The sequence below is a fragment of the Xenopus laevis genome, chromosome 3S (assembly GCF_017654675.1).
Source record: "Xenopus laevis strain J_2021 chromosome 3S, Xenopus_laevis_v10.1, whole genome shotgun sequence".
NCBI lineage: Eukaryota > Metazoa > Chordata > Amphibia > Anura > Pipidae > Xenopus > Xenopus laevis.
Window position 1 is genome coordinate 121,599,486 of NC_054376.1, and position 15,987 is coordinate 121,615,472.

General features: G+C 40.5%; 1 protein-coding gene across 3 annotated transcripts in view; it reads left to right on the plus strand.

The window, feature by feature from the left end:
- Positions 1–15,987, plus strand: part of olfm2.S (olfactomedin 2 S homeolog) — a 143,510-nt gene that overhangs the window by 72,176 nt on the left and 55,347 nt on the right. The window contains exon 1 of one of the 3 annotated variants that reach the window (XM_018256269.2): positions 1–209. This exon is cut by the window's left edge and continues 224 nt beyond it. The exons of the other annotated variants lie outside the window; for them this stretch is intronic. The gene's annotated coding sequence lies outside the window, so the exon portion shown is untranslated. The remainder of the gene's footprint in view (positions 210–15,987) is intronic. 3 annotated transcript variants of the gene reach the window in all.

Sequence of the window (15,987 nt, forward strand, 5' to 3'; positions counted from 1 at the left end):
TAAAAGTCAGACTCGCCTGATGTTGTTGTGCAACATCAGGCCCAATCAGTAATTGCCTTGTGGGATCAACCCCACGAATGAAGTATAAGGTTTGAGATTTTCCCATAATAGCTAGGGACTTTGCCACTGCTGACGAGCTGTGTGATGTTGTTATGGTTTGCTGCCTCCAAAATCGTGTCCCCCGGTTGGAGTGATGATATAATATCTAGGTAACGTATTAATTCATTAACCCTGTATATATTAACTCTTTTCACTGATAAGTGTAAGTAATAAAAAGTGTTGCATGACAATTGATTTCCTGTTTTAATACAGTGAGGTGTGGGTGGGGTAGGTTAAGCTACCAATCATAGCAATACATTTAGTGGCGCTGCGAGCAGGGTAACTTAATCTTTGTCCGATATGTTTCGGAAAAAGGAGAAAGTTATCTACGAATCTGCAGAGGCATGGGAAAAGAGTTTACAAAGTGTTGCATGACAATTGATTTCCTGTTTTAATAAAGTGAGGTGTGGGTGGGGTAGGTTAAGCTACCAATCATAGCAATACAGCTCTACAGGGCAGGACTCCCTTTTCCCAATGGGTCACTCGCCCTGTATTGTATCAGTGTCCCTCTTTATATTAGAGTGAAAGCTATGCATGGCATAATTCCCTTCACCCTATGATTCTCTCTCCTTTCCCTGTACTGTATGTGTCTCTCTCTGTATTAGAGTATAAGCTCTGCAGGGCAGGATTCTCTTTTCCCAATGGTCCTCACTCAATTTATTGTATTTGTGTCCCTTTGTATATTAGAATGTTAGCTCTACAGGGCAGGACTCTCTTCTCCCAAACTGTATTGTATCTGTGTCCCTCTATATATTAGAGTGTAAGTTCTACAGGGCAAGACTCCCTTCTCCCAATGGTTCACTCTCTCTGTATTGTATCTGTGTCCCTTTGTATATTAGAGTGAAAACTCTACAGGGCAGAATTTCCTTCACTCTATGATTCTCTCTCTCCTTTCCCTATACTGTATATGTGCCCCTCTCTATATTAGAGTGTAAGCTCTGCAGGGCAAGATTCCTTTTTCCCAATGGTCTCCTCTCAATTTATTGTATCTGTGTTCCTCTGTATATATGATTGCAAGTTCTGCAGGGCCAATGCAGGCCCACATGGTTCCCCTCCCTCTGTAGCATATGAGAATGACATCTCTGCAGAAAGATGCATGCAATTTAGGCTTTCCCTGTTGCAAGCCCTGCTGGATGGAAATCCCTGTATAAACGTAAGATCCGAGGGATAAAATCAACCTGGGGAAACTAGAATTTTTATTGTTTCCCATGGATTTATTTCAATCCCATTTCATGTTGATAGGTGCAGGGGGCAGCTATATTTTAGATTTTTTTTTTATGGGTGAAAGCAAAAGGTTACACATTTTCTATGTATATTATCTTTTGCATAAAGAAAGAGTTAAATTATTGGCATTGTATAAATCTCAGCATCACAGGCAAACGAATGGTTAAACTATTGGCTATGCATTCAGTGTGAGCAGTATCTGTTGTGTTGAATGTCGGAGACAGAGAAGGCAATGTGTATATCAGCAGGGCAGCAGCAGGTGCTATTTTGATTATGAGTAAATATATTATAATACTGTATACCTGTATGTCAATCAATAAAAATCAGGTAAAATCCTGAAAGTGATGTTAAACCAGGTAGGTAGATAGGTAAGGAGTTTCTACTGCACTTCAGGTTTTGCTGCTCACGAAACTAAGATATTCTGCCCAACTCCTGCAGGTGCCATACAGGCATCCATATGTAATTAACATTCACTAAGTAAGGGGTAGATTAATCAAGGGTCGAATTGAAAATTCAAATTCTAAATTCGAATTTTGTTATGGTCAAAACTGTCAAATTCAACCAGGGAGCTATTTAAATTTGATTTGAGTTTTCCAATAAATTTGAATTCTATTTTTGGAATTTATCATACTTTATGAATTTGAATTTGCCACCTAAAACCTACCGAATTGCTGTTGAAGTCAGTGGGAGACATCCAGGGATCAATTTGGAGTTGTTTTTAGCCTTCCTAACAATTTGAGTTTTTTTCGGGGGAAAAAAACTCAAATAGAGTTTTTAAAATTCAAATCGAATTCAATTCAAATCCGGTTCGAGTTTTCAGGTCGATCCTTTTCACCCAAGTTTAGAAATTAGATTTTTTATAATAATAATAATAATTTCGATTGGTCAAATTTCGAGTTCATGGGAGTTTATGGGAGCTTTAGAAAACTCACATGAATTCGAAATTCGACCCTTGATAGCCATAGTTGGGGACTACAGAGTTGGGGGCTTGGTGATTAGCAATGGCCTCAAACTTGAGAAAAAAAACACCTACAAAACCAGGGATGGGCAACCTTCCATCAAATAGAAGCTGCTGGATGGTTCAGCAATGCCTGTAGGTCTATCATAGGGACATTCCTATAGAATGTACTAAAGATATCTATCAATTTAAACAATTTAATATTATGTCAAGGGGCATTCGATTCCCAGGGGGCAAATATTTACTACACTGAAACCAACACTGTGGACAATTGCACTGTAAGAACCAGCAAGATAAGGGTTTCCTTATTGCTTTAGATCAATGATCCCCAACCAGTAGATCATGAGTAACATGTTGCTCTCCAACCCCTTGGATGTTGCTCCCAGTGGCCTCAAACCAGGTGCTTATTTTTGAATTTTTGGTTGCATAAAAACCAGTTGCACTGCCAAACATAGTCTCAATGTAGGTTGACAATCCACATAGGGGCTACCAAATGGCCAATCACAGCCCTTATTTGGCACCCCAGGAACATTTTTCATGCTAGTGTTGCTCCCCAACCCCTTTTACTTCTGAATGTTGCTCACGGGTTATAAAGGTTGGGGACCCCTGGTTTAGATTGTTCTTCTGCCACCAATGATTCTCTACCAGTGACCTTATCACTTGTCTCTCTTATTCCCCAATCTCTCTTTTCTCTCTAACTCTTCATTATCCACAAATTTTCTATCCCTACATCACTTTTCTATCAAAATTTTCTACCCCCCACTGCCTAGCCACTATCTTGATAACCATGAGATGATTGTCCTTCAGTGAACTCTCAGCATGCAGTAATTAAGACTCTTACTAACGAGTAATTTGGGTGAATGAGGCAGAACTTGCCCTCTCTTTGATATGAAGAACCCGAAAACCTCTATTTAATTAGTTTATTCTATGTGTGAGACTGAATGAATATAATGCTGTGTTAACTCTTATTAAGTCATAGCTAATCTATATTAGAATGATAGACCTTATGCTTTTGAGTTTGAGGCTAAAAGGGGTTCCTGTGGCTCCGATTAGGCATCTGTCTAGCATCTGTCTATGAAACAGAAAGGTGAAGGCTTTTGGTCAAATTTGGGCACAGGAATGACAAAAACCCATCTGGGTTATATTTTTTTATTTTTCAAAAATTCTAAATCAATGGCCCACTGGGCAATTTCTGGCATTTTGTCAGTTATCACCCCTTATAAGAATCGTGTGAATGTGCCGCCACTTTGTAAGCGATTCCCATTTTTGAAATGAGAATCTCCTATACTGGCTTTTTCATGGAGGGAAACAACGGTGTCGTTGCCCATATGCAGGTGGACACATCTTCTGTCCACTCACACATCTTCCATTGAATGCATCTAGTTCTTTATTAACCTCACCAATGAGACTGACTTTTAGAAGGTTCTTGCTACATGGTAGACAGAGCAATAAACTATCCCTTGGGAAGACTTGCGACGGTTCATGGAAGAAACCTCACCAGCTAGCTCTCAACCAATGGGTTTTAGAATAACTTTTACACTTCTTGGGGAGCAACGTTGGGATCTTTGGGCAGCAATTCTGAGGCCAGTTGAGTTGGCACTACTGAATAAATAAGGACACAACTATCTTCTTAGTTTTAACCCTAATTGTTGACTACATTTGTTATGACAGCAAGTTCTTAACATGCAAAGGATTCTAGAGTTGTGGTAGTCAGTCCAATAGCGTTTGTTTTAGAGAAAGAGAGCCGCAAGGCATTATCCACGGCCCCACAGAAGCCAGCTCTATAAATATCTTTGCCTGCTATCCCTGTCTCTACTTTTATAGGAGCTGTGAAAAGAGGGGAGGGCAGGCTTTGTTATTAACTATTTCAGTGGCAACAGGATTTTTTTTGGGGGGGGGAAGTGTAACCATTGCATGATAGAACACTGCATATTTTATATTAGAAAACATTAGAAGCATTGCTAATTCTCTATATGTTTAGCAACACCTTAATGTGAAATATACCTCCAGGGAAGACTGATCCTTAAATAGAACTAGACTTATGGATGTGTCTGTCCTGGTTTCCAGAAAGGGGACCTTAGGAATTTGGAAAGTCTATTTATAAGTTTGTGCCCTTTAGGCATTTTAGGCAAGGATAACTGTCCTTCAGACACTGCAGCATTAAATAAATAGGAATATAAAGCTAATTTCATTTATTTTCCAAGGTGTCTACAATATTCTGATACAGTATCTCTAGCTACTTTCACATTATCAGCCCTAACAGATTGTTTCCATTCAGCAGCAAGTACAAGCACTATCTCTCCCTACTATACCTGCTATCCCACGGTCACAGTCCCTTCCCAGAGACTATAATCCCACTGTTACTATAGGCACCATCTCTCCCTACTATACCTGCTATCCCACAGTCACACTCCCTTCCCAGAGACTATTATCCACTGTTACTATAGGCACCATCTCTCCCTACTATACCTGCTATCCCACAGTCACACTCCCTTCCCAGAGACTATTATCCACTGTTACTATAGGCACCATCTCTCCCTACTATACCTGCTATCCCACAGTCACACTCCCTTCCCAGAGACTATTATCCCACTGTTACTATAGGAACCATCTCTCCCTACTATACCTGCTATCCCACAGTCACACTCCCTTCCCAGAGACTATTATCCACTGTTACTATAGACACCATCTCTCCCTACTATACCTGCTATCCCACAGTCACACTCCCTTCCCAGAGACTATTATCCACTGTTACTATAGACAACATCTCTCCCTACTATACCTGCTATCCCACAGTCACACTCCCTTCCCAGAGACTATTATCCACTGTTACTATAGACACCATCTCTCCCTACTATACCTGTTATGCCTCAGTCACACTACCTTTCCAGAGACTATTATCCCACTGCTGCTATAGGCGCTGTCTCTCACTACTTTATTAGCTGTTGCAAAATCACAATCCATTTCTAAAGGACATTATTCTTATTCTGCTATAGGCTATCCCACACTGCCTGCACATAGATGAAATAAATACAATAGGTGGTGTGTCATCACGTTTTTACACACTTTTCCTACATAGAGCCCCATGATGTGTAAGGGTCCTAGATAATTTTTCTTGCTTTAATCTCCCTAGAGAGAATACAGAGAAAGAAACAGAATAAAATAGAGAAAATGAAACATCAGTGGGAAGATGTGGATAGCGGCAAAATGTATTTATTACTATGAAACCACTTCACACTGTGCAGTACTTGTTTTTAAGGGCCAGAGAAATGTGCCATGCTTGAGAATGGACAATTGACATAATGTACATACAAAGACTTGGGTTAATTTCCTTGCTGGCTCCCAAGTATATGGGGCACAATATTTATGGGGTAATGTAATGAAAAAATATAAGTAAATGCTGACTGCTGATTGGTTACTATGGGTTACAGGGAATGTAGCAAACTGAAAGCCATTTATTTGATTACTCCAAAATGTCACTGACAACTCCTCATGTCTTGATGCCCTAGTAGGTTCTAGCAGTTACTTGCCCCCAGTATGAACAACTCATAGTGCAACTGTAGCATATACTGGATAAATCGCCCAAAATAAACAAGATAAATAGTTTCATAAACCCAAGAGCAGTAATGTTCTGTTGGGTTGGAACACCTTCTGTGACCCATTATGTCCTTATAAAGAGTCACTCTTTTAAAGGAGAAAGAAAGGTTAAAACTAAGAAAGCTTTAGCAGAAAGGGCTATATAAATACACCAGTAGAAACCTGCAAAGTAATGCTGCTCTGAGTCCTCTGTCAAAAGAAACACAGCATTTATTTCCTTCTATTGTGTACTCATGGGCTTCTGTATCAGACTTCCTGTTTTTAGCTTAAACCTCCAGGGCACAGGCTTGAGCATGCTCAGTTTGCTCCTCTCTGCTGTAATCTGAGCCCAGAGCTATGAGCGAGATGGGTGACACTCAGGCAGGAAGTGATGTCAGACCAAGTTAATATGGCAGCTGCTATCCTAAACAAACAGAGAGCTTATAGAGTTGTTTACTCAGGTATGGTAAAACATTCTACAGAATAAATATAGTGTTATAGCTTGCACTATTGTGGCTGATCCGTTGGCAATAAACTGCCTTGGTAGCTTTCCTTCTCCTTTAAAAATCCTAATTTCTGCCATTGACCGACTGGTGCCTTGTAGAAATTCATATCATCCCATTATGGGAATAGAACATAGACTGCATCCAGCTGGTCCATCTAGTCTGCCCATTAAAGGATTAATTTGGATTTCAGTTTCAGCCCATCCTCGTGCCTTATAATATTATGTACTGGAAGGCTTTTCTATATACTTATTGCTCTTTCTATAAATAAGCATTTTATTTAGTTTCAGTCAGGGGCGATCCTGGCCCCTCCGCCGCCTGAGGCAGCAGCAGTTGCTGCTGCCCCCCCTCCCCCTGGAAATTCGCTCTTAAAGTACCAGGAGCAGCATTTTTGCTGCCCCTGGTACCTAATGGGGCACTGCCGCCTGAGGCGACAGCCTCAACTTGCTTCATTGGCGAAGCACCCCTGGTTTCAGTTCCCATCCCTCCAGCTTCATGCTGGGCCCTCTGTATCTTGCCATGATTTGCTGATAGAAAATACTTGAACCCTGTCAAACCCCTTGATAAAACTGAATGTTTCTATCACATCCCCTTTAACCTTTTTAAGATCCTGAAACCTTTCATGATATGATTTTTTTTATTTAGAGAGTGTTTTATTATTAACAGAACACAGTACTCAAGGTAAGGTCTAACCTTAGCCCTAAATGGTAGCAATACAACCTCTCTCTTTCGGCTACGTATTCCTTTCCCTGTACAGCCTTGTATTTTATTTGCTTCCAGCATTGGAATTATATTTGAAATCTCTATGTTACATTTAATTTTCCTAAAACTGCATTTACATTACATTTATGTAAATGAAAGGATAAAAACACATAGTTCTCTAAATGATTTCATGATTGGAAATGAGAAGAACGCCTTACAATGCTGCTCTGATCTTGTCAGAGGTTACTGAGTTTGGGCTGAACAAGGAAGATTAATAGGATTTTATTTATTGACTTTTTCTAGTTCAGTTATCGGGTACCTATTAGATGGAACACTTTGGGATCTAGCTACAGCTGCAAAAAAAATAAAAAATAATGCCAGGGATTACACTAAATGGGGATTATTGGGTTCTACAGACATTTATCCTTTATGATCATTTGAGGTTTGTCACTAAGATGCTGCCAAATTCAGCTACTGACAGGCCCAGATTATTGGCAAGGTCACAAAGGCAATAGTAGGAGTTATAGGGAGGGTTGTATGGAGCAATAGGAGGAGTTATAGGGAGGGTTGTATGGAGCAATGGGAGGAGTTATAGGGAGGGTTATATGGAGCAATAGGAGGAGTTATAGGGAGGGTTGTATGGAGCAATAGGAGGAGTTATAGGGAGGGTTGTATGGAGCAATGGGAGGAGTTATAGGGAGGGGTTATATGGAGCAATAGGAGGAGTTATAGGGAGGGTTATATGGAGCAATAGGAGGAGTTATAGGGAGGGTTGTATGGAGCAATAGGAGGAGTTATAGGGAGGGTTGTATGGAGCAATGGGAGGAGTTATAGGGAGGGTTATATGGAGCAATACGAGGAATTATATGGAGGGTAATATGGAGCAATAGGAGGAGTTATAGGGAGGGGTTATATGGAGCAATAGGAGGAGTTATAGGGAGGGTTATATGGAGCAATAGGAGGAGTTATAGGGAGGGGTTATATGGAGCAATAGGAGGAGTTATAGGGAGGGTTATATGGAGCAATAGGAAGAGTTATAGGGAGGGTTATATGGAGTAATAAGAGGAGTTATAGGGAGGGTTATATGGAGCAATAGGAGGAGTTATAGGGAGGGTAATATGGAGCAATAGGAGGAGTTATAGGGAGGGTTATATGGAGCAATAGGAGGAGTTATAGGGAGGGGTTATATGGAGCAATGGGCAGAGTTATAGGGAGTGTTATATGGTGCAATAGGAGGAGTTATAGAGAGGGTAATATAGAGCTATAGGAGGAGTTATAAGGAGGGTTATATGGAGCAATGGGAAGAGTTATAAGGAGGGTTATATGGAGCAATAGGAGAAGTTATAGGGAGGGGTTAAATGGAGCAACAGGAGGAGTTATAGGGAGGGTTATATGGAGCAATAGGAGGAGTTCTAGGGAGGGGTTATACGGAGCAATAGGAGGAGTTCTAGGGAGGGGTTATATGGAGCAATAGGAGGAGTTATAGGGAGGGGTTATGTGGTGCAATAGGAGGAGTTATAGGGAGGAGTTATATGGAACAATAGGAGGAGTTATAGGGAGGGTTATATGGAGCAATAGGAGGAGTTATAGGGAGGGTTATATGGAGCAATAGGAGGAGTTATAGGGAGGGGTTATGTGGTGCAATAGGAGGAGTTAAAGGGAGGGGTTATATGGAGAAATAGGAGGAGTTATAGAGAGGAGTAATGTGGTGCAATAGGAGGAGTTATAGGGAGGGGTTAAATTGAGCAACAGGAGAACTTATATAGTGTTTTTTTGTAGGAGGAGATATGGAGACATAGTATAGGGAAAAACCATACATTACACCAGCAATATAAATTCCCCAATGAGAAGGAATCTCCAAAAACATATTGGTCAAAAGGGGTTTAATGGGATGTGTTGCTGAGGGGGTTAAAGTATCTTGTATGTGTTGAATGTGCTTGGCATTCAGAGCATTGGACCAAAAGCCAAAGCAAACCCTACTGCACAAACACCAGCTTCTCTTTGCTGTTCGTATGGAGATATGAATCCTGCTGATGGCCGAGAGCCTGCAGTGATGGATAAGGTGAATGAGGGAGGGAGCTGCATATGAGACCCATTGTGATTCCAAACTCGTTATCTCATTAGAAGTTAAATCTTCTTCAGGCTCCAGCACTGAAATCATCAGCAGCGCTCATTAGTAAGGAAGCATTTATCATAGAATGGGAGAGCAGCCGACAGATTGTCGTGTGTGTGTCATAGTGATTGATAAGTATGTTTAAAGCTGGCCATAGATGTAAAGATCTTTAAAAGATCTTTTCGTTATCGTAAGACCACGATTATCTCGAAACGACCGTTTGTCCATCAACTAAAAAGACCATTTCAGGCGATATTGCCAGGAAACCTGAGGGTAGCTGCCTGCTTGTCCCTGCAAACATAGATACATTTCACTGGGGCCAATAAAGATTTTTTAACCTGGCCGATCAATTTTCTGACAGATGTCGGCCGAAAAATCATAAGGTGCACGATCGTTCAATTCCCACTAACTTCCCACTAATTGGTCGGATTGCACCGAAATCAATCGTTTACCTACGAAAGATCTTTGCGTCTATGGGGACCTTTAGGCAAAAGAGACAGGCAGTGGGGGGTGCAGAAGTGCAAAAACTCAGGGCAACTTTTTATGCTTTTTCTCCACAATGTAACATTTTTGTTACTTCCCAGAATTCCAACTTATTTGCTTACACTGAAAGCAAGAACTATGTGTGAGGGAAAACGACACCTTTGGAACGAATACTTAAGCAGATAATGTACACGAGTGACCTATTAAAGAATCTAACCAAATCGGCACTTAAATGTTAGTAAATATTTCACTTTTACTGTTTTTTCTCTTCAGCCACCATTTTGTGTTGCTCTGTGTGCTCCCTCAGAGATCACCTGACAGGAAATAATACAGTTTCTCACTGAAACAGGAAGTAGTGTGGGAGGAAAATACACAGCTCAGTCCATTGAGTGGCTGATGTAACCTAGCTTCTATGTATGTCCTTGGTTTATTTGTGTTGGCATAGTGCTTAAACAAGTAAGAGAGAAAGAAATGAGTCCTTAAAGGGATACTGTCAAAATGAATCAATTAATAGTGCTGCTCCAGCAGAATTCTGCACTGAAATCCATTTCTCAAAAGAGCAAACAGATTGTTTTATATTCAATTTTGAAATCTGACATGGGGCTAGACATATTGTCAATTTCCCAGCTGCCCCAAGTCATGTGACTTGTGCTCTGATAAACTTCAATCACTCTTTACTGCTGTACTGCAAGTTGGAGTGATATCACCCCCCTCCCTTTCCCCCCCAGCACCCAAACAAAAGAACAATTGGAAGGTAACCAGATAACAGCTCCCTAACACAAGATAACAGCTCCCTGGTAGATCTAAGAACAACACTCAATAGTAAAATCCATGTCCCACTGAGACACATTCAGTTACATTGAGAAGGAAAACCAGCAGCCTGCCAGAAAGCATTTCTCTCCTAAAGTGCAGGCACAAGTCACAAGACATGGGGCAGCTGGGAAATTGACAAAATGTCTAGCCCCATGTCAGATTTCAAAATTGAATTAAATCTGTTTGCTCTTTTGAGAAATGGATTTCAGTGCAGAATTCTGCTGGAGCAGCACTATTAACTGATGTGTTTTGAAAAAAACATGTTTTCCGATGACAGGATCCCTTTAAAATTTCAATTTTTCTCTATGGGATTATCTAATGGTGCATGCTACCAAAGAAAGATTAATTTATAAACTAGGCAAATTTTCAACTGGACAGTAACCCATAGCGACCAATCAATGATTAGCTTTTTCCAGCCAGCTGCAGGTTGACCAGTGAAAGCAATCATCTGATTGGTTGCCGTGGGTAACTGCCCAGGTGCAAATTTGCCCAGTGTTTATAAATGAGCCCCTTTGTGTTTTATACAGTATATGGGCTGTTCTGTGGTCCCACAATGTTCAGTGCCATGATTGCCACCTTTTTGCTTTCCTGTTACTGGCCTTGGGGTGGGCCATGACATCACTTGAGGGCAGGTTGTAATGTCATTTGTGGCAGATCTATGATGAATGTGTGGGAAAACAGGTGAACTGGACTGAAGAAAGATGGATAGGGCTGGATAAATGAGGGGAGATGGGCAAACTGGGTGCGGAAAAGTCAGGCCTGTGCTTAGCAGCAGAGAGGGGAAGGGAGGGATTATAGGGCATTTCGACTTTACTTTAGTACCGGCCCTAGCTATTGATTTACTGGCTGGACCGTTCAAAAACCAGCAACCCTATTCAGGGGTATAGTTTCCCTTTAATATGTACGATTCTGTTTTATTTTCTGTGCCTAACACTGCTCCTAGCACTCATCAGTGAGCTTGTCTCTCAGTACTGCTTAGTTGTTTCTGATACACCAATCAAGGGTTCATTTGATCAGACCGGTACAGACAGACTAATGAAACCAAACATCTGACGGTTGCTGTGTGTCAGCAGTGGTGACAGTTAGCCGGGAGCAGATATAAAGCGATGTATTCCATTGTGAGAGTGAAACAGACAGAAGTCTGAGTTTGTAACCAGGTATGGTACATTGAGAGAGGAATTGACAGCTTTTGTACATTTTACAGTGAGGGAGACATCAGACAGATATCAAGCTGCCGCCAGTGCCAGTGACTGAGCTGGGTGCCCAACATGACAGTTAGTCAGTTTGCATCTGTTTGTTCATTTCCTAAATGTCATTTCTAATAAGTGTCTTGAAATATCTTTATTCAACCATCTAGTCTGCTCTAGTTATCCTTCGTCCCTGCCAGCCTTCCCTCTATAAGTTTATATCTACCTTTCCCCAAATAACTTACCCTTACTAAGGTCTGTCTTTGTTATTGAGGACCCGGTCTGACTGTCACCATGGTTACACTCTAATAGTCTAGCTGGCAGTCTCCTCTCAATTTTGAAGAGCAGACACTGGACATATGGAAGACCCCTAAGGAGATGGGTGGAGGTACTGTGCAGGAAATGCAGCAGCAGATAATGGGAAAAGGGATAATGGATAAAAATAGGCAGTTTAGCTGAAAACAGGAGGTGAATGTCAGAATTGCCTTGGAAATTTGAGTATAGGCAATTATAGACTGATGTAGTGCACTATTATTATTATTATTATTATAAAGTAGCAATTGTATGAAGCACAGCATAATACTGTTGGTGGAGAGATTCCTAATTATGATAAAGAGAGGGGCATCATGCAAAAGATCTGAAAAATAAAAATAAAATGAGATGGAGATAAAGAGACAGAAAGTGGGATCTTTGAGGATATGCAAAAAAGCAGCCGGGCAATGAAGTGTTCAGGGAAAGCAACAGTTCTGGCTAGAGATTGGACAGACATGACTGACACTAAATGGAATCCATAGCAACTTGCTGTAATACAGAAGAATACAGGAGAGCGGCCTCCCTTTGTTGTCACTCTCAGGGGACTTGTGTCCAAATGGGAAAAGCATCACTCAGGGACTCTGCTAATTGGCTGCCCTCTGGGCCTCATTTTATTCATGTAATCCTGCTAGTCTTGTTACCAGTCAGTCCTCGTGGACTGCTCTGTCTGCAGGCCAGAGATTTGCTGATAATGAGAGAGAAATTAAATAGCGGACATCCAATACTGTATCAGCGAGAGATTATTCCACATTGTAGAGATGATTCAGAAGCAGCTAAATGGTGGCTGTGCAGCCGTTCCTCTGCTTCATCTCCCAGCCAAAAAGGCATTTATTCATGGCCATAGCATTAGCAGGAATAAACACTCGCTCTTGAAACAGACACATATGAGCACACAGGTATTGCTTTGTACTAACCATAGTTATGGAGAATGTGAATGTAAACACACAGTGGGAAAGTATGTGGTCATGCTTCAATTAAGCCTATGTCACGCACCATGCTGCTGGTCATTTGCACAAGTGTGATTTGGCTGTATTGTTGATTCCAACTTGTGCAATAACAAGGTCCTCTGGGGCAGAATACTGAGACATCAGGTCTTCTAATCTGTTGGGTCCCCAGAGTTCAGTTGCTGTTGCTGTGACGACAATATATTTTGACCATGGGGAGGAGGAAATATAATATTTCACACAAAAAATAAAAGTCCTTCTAGTTCACCCCTATGTCTTTACATTTAGTATGGTTTCATGCAACTGTTTTACTATGGGGAAATCTTCAACACTAAGATAGTAACCTAGTAAGTTACATTGTAACATAGTTAAATCTGGTGGAAAAAACTCAAAGTTCAACAAGTTCAACCCTTCCAAATGAAACCCAGAATCCATACACACACCTCTCCACACCCTCACATAAATAATATATACCCATATCTATACTAACTATAGAATTTAGTAATACAATAGCCTTTGATATTATATATGTCCAATAAATCATCCAAGCCACTCTGAATCAGCATCACAACATCACCCGGCAGTACATTCCACAACCTCACTGTCCTCACTGTGAAGAACCACCACGTTGCTTCAAATGAAAGTTCTTTTCTTCTAGTCTGAAGGGGTGGCCTCTGGTGCGGTGATCCACTTTATGGGTAAAAAGGTCCCCTGCTATTTGTCTATAATGTCCTCTAATGTACATGTAAAGTCTAATCATGTCCCCTCACAAGCGCCTTTTTTCCAGAGAAAACAACCCCAAACTTGACAGTCTACCCTCATAATTTAAGTCTTCCATCCCTCTAATCAGTTTAGTTGCACTTAGTCTCTGCATTCTCTCAAGCTCATTTATATCCCTGGAGGTTGAAAAAAGACAAAGTCCATCAAGTTCAACCTTAAGTCTGTATATAAACTGCCTAACTGCCAGTTGATCCAGAGGAAGGAAAAAAACCCCAATTGAAGCCTCTCCAATTTGCCTTAGAGGAGGGGAAAATTCCTTCCTGATGGCAATCTGACCAGTCAGTGGATCAACTTGTACTATTTTTGTACTGGTAGATAACCAAGAATAGTTTTCTTTAATGTAGAAGCAAAAACCCTTTCTGCCCTGCCCTAAAACATGTACTGGGCTAACAAGCTACCAGTAGAGATGAACAAAATCTTTCAGCCTATATAATTTGCAGGTTCATACTCCACAAAACCATAGAATAATTGCGTCACAATTGTGAAATGTTTCACAAAATAGGCCAAAAACTCAAATGAGAATTTGGGTATTTATTACATGATCACAGATTCGATATATACTCCTTTCACGTCAAGCCATAGACCAATATATGGAGAGAGAAAATGAGAGAGCGAAGCCTTGCACAGAATCTAATGGTTCGATTAAAACAGTGAAACACAGGGTCAAAGGAGGAGGAGAGCTGGAAGAGAGATAAGGGGAAGTAATGGAAATATTACCTATGGAAGTTGTGATTGACTAGAAGCCTATCATGTAGCACAAGCTGTCTCAGAGAACAGAGAACCTGAACGTGTGGGACTCTCAAGGCATATATAGCATATACACTGTTATAACCAAACATTGCATTAGAGGTCAGTGTGTTCATTTGAGGTACAGCAGATGCCATTGCAGCAGGATTATACAGGGTTATAACTGTATAACACAAGACTGAGACTGGTTTGTAATTAATGTTTTAGGACCTAATGTCCAGAGTGAAAAATTAATATTCACAATCATGACTGTATTATGATGCTATACAATTCATTTAGAAATGTTATGGCCCTTACTTATAGTGCTGAACAAAGAAGAACCACTAAATCAATGTCTTCACATTCTGCTAATCCATTCCAAGGTCTATTAACCTTTTTTTTTTTTATGGGGAAAGGGTTACATCTCTTTGTAGAAGCCATCATTTAAAAGACTTGAAACTCAACCGTTAAAAAATGCACTTTTCGAGAGTTGTTCGCCAACGTAATTCATGTTAACTTCAGTACTTTTACTGGTCTTTCTTGTTTCCAATCCTGCTAATGGAAGGAAGAGGGGAAATAGTGGCCCGTCAGCACTTTGCTCTCTACACAGTGCACAGAGCAGGGTTGTTTGGAAGACATATCTCTTCCACTCTCACAGTTGGCTACATACCTACACAGAAAGCCGAGTAAATCAGAAATGGCTTTCAGATGAACATTGTGAGATGAAATGTGTTAAGTATTGAGCTCTATGGTGAATCCAAGTGTAAATGCAAATCTGAACGCAAGTAAAACAACTGAAGATAAAGATAAAAAATTGTAACTAAAATAAAGCAGGCTTGTAAATATTTAAAGATTTATCATACAGGACCTTTTTCATTACAGTGAGAGAATTTGATCTCAAAAAAAAGTCACTGTAATCTATGGAGAAATCTAAAACTGAACCTTGAATCGGATTTAGTTCTTAAAGGGATACATTATAACAATCATTCAGTTACAATGAAAAGGGCTGGAAGATATATAAAACGTAAATGTATAAAACGGATATGTTACTATAATTGTGCAATTTAATGGATTGGGGGTATTGGGAAGAAAAGTGACTTGGTTCTGAATAGTAATTTTGTCTGTAAAATCATGGATTTAAGTCTACACACTTAGGGGCCCATTTACTTAGCTCGAGTGAAGGAATAGAGGAAAAAAACTTCGAATTTCAAATGTTTTTTTTTGGCTAATTCGACCATCGAATGGGCTACTTCGACCTTCGACTTCGACCGATTCGAACTAAAAATCGTTCGACTATTCCACCATTCGATAGTCGAAGTACTGTCTCTTTAAGAAAAAACTTCGACCCCCTAGTTCGCCACCTAAAAGCTACCGAAGTCAATGTTAGCCTATGGGGAAGGTCCCCATAGGCTTTGCTAGCTTTTTTTGGTCGAACAAAAATCGTTCGATCGATGGATTAAAATCCTTCGAATCGAACGAGTCAAAGGATTTAATCGTTCCAACGAATAGCGCTAAATCCTTCGAGATCGATATTCGAAGTCGAAGGATTTAACTTTGACAGTCGAAT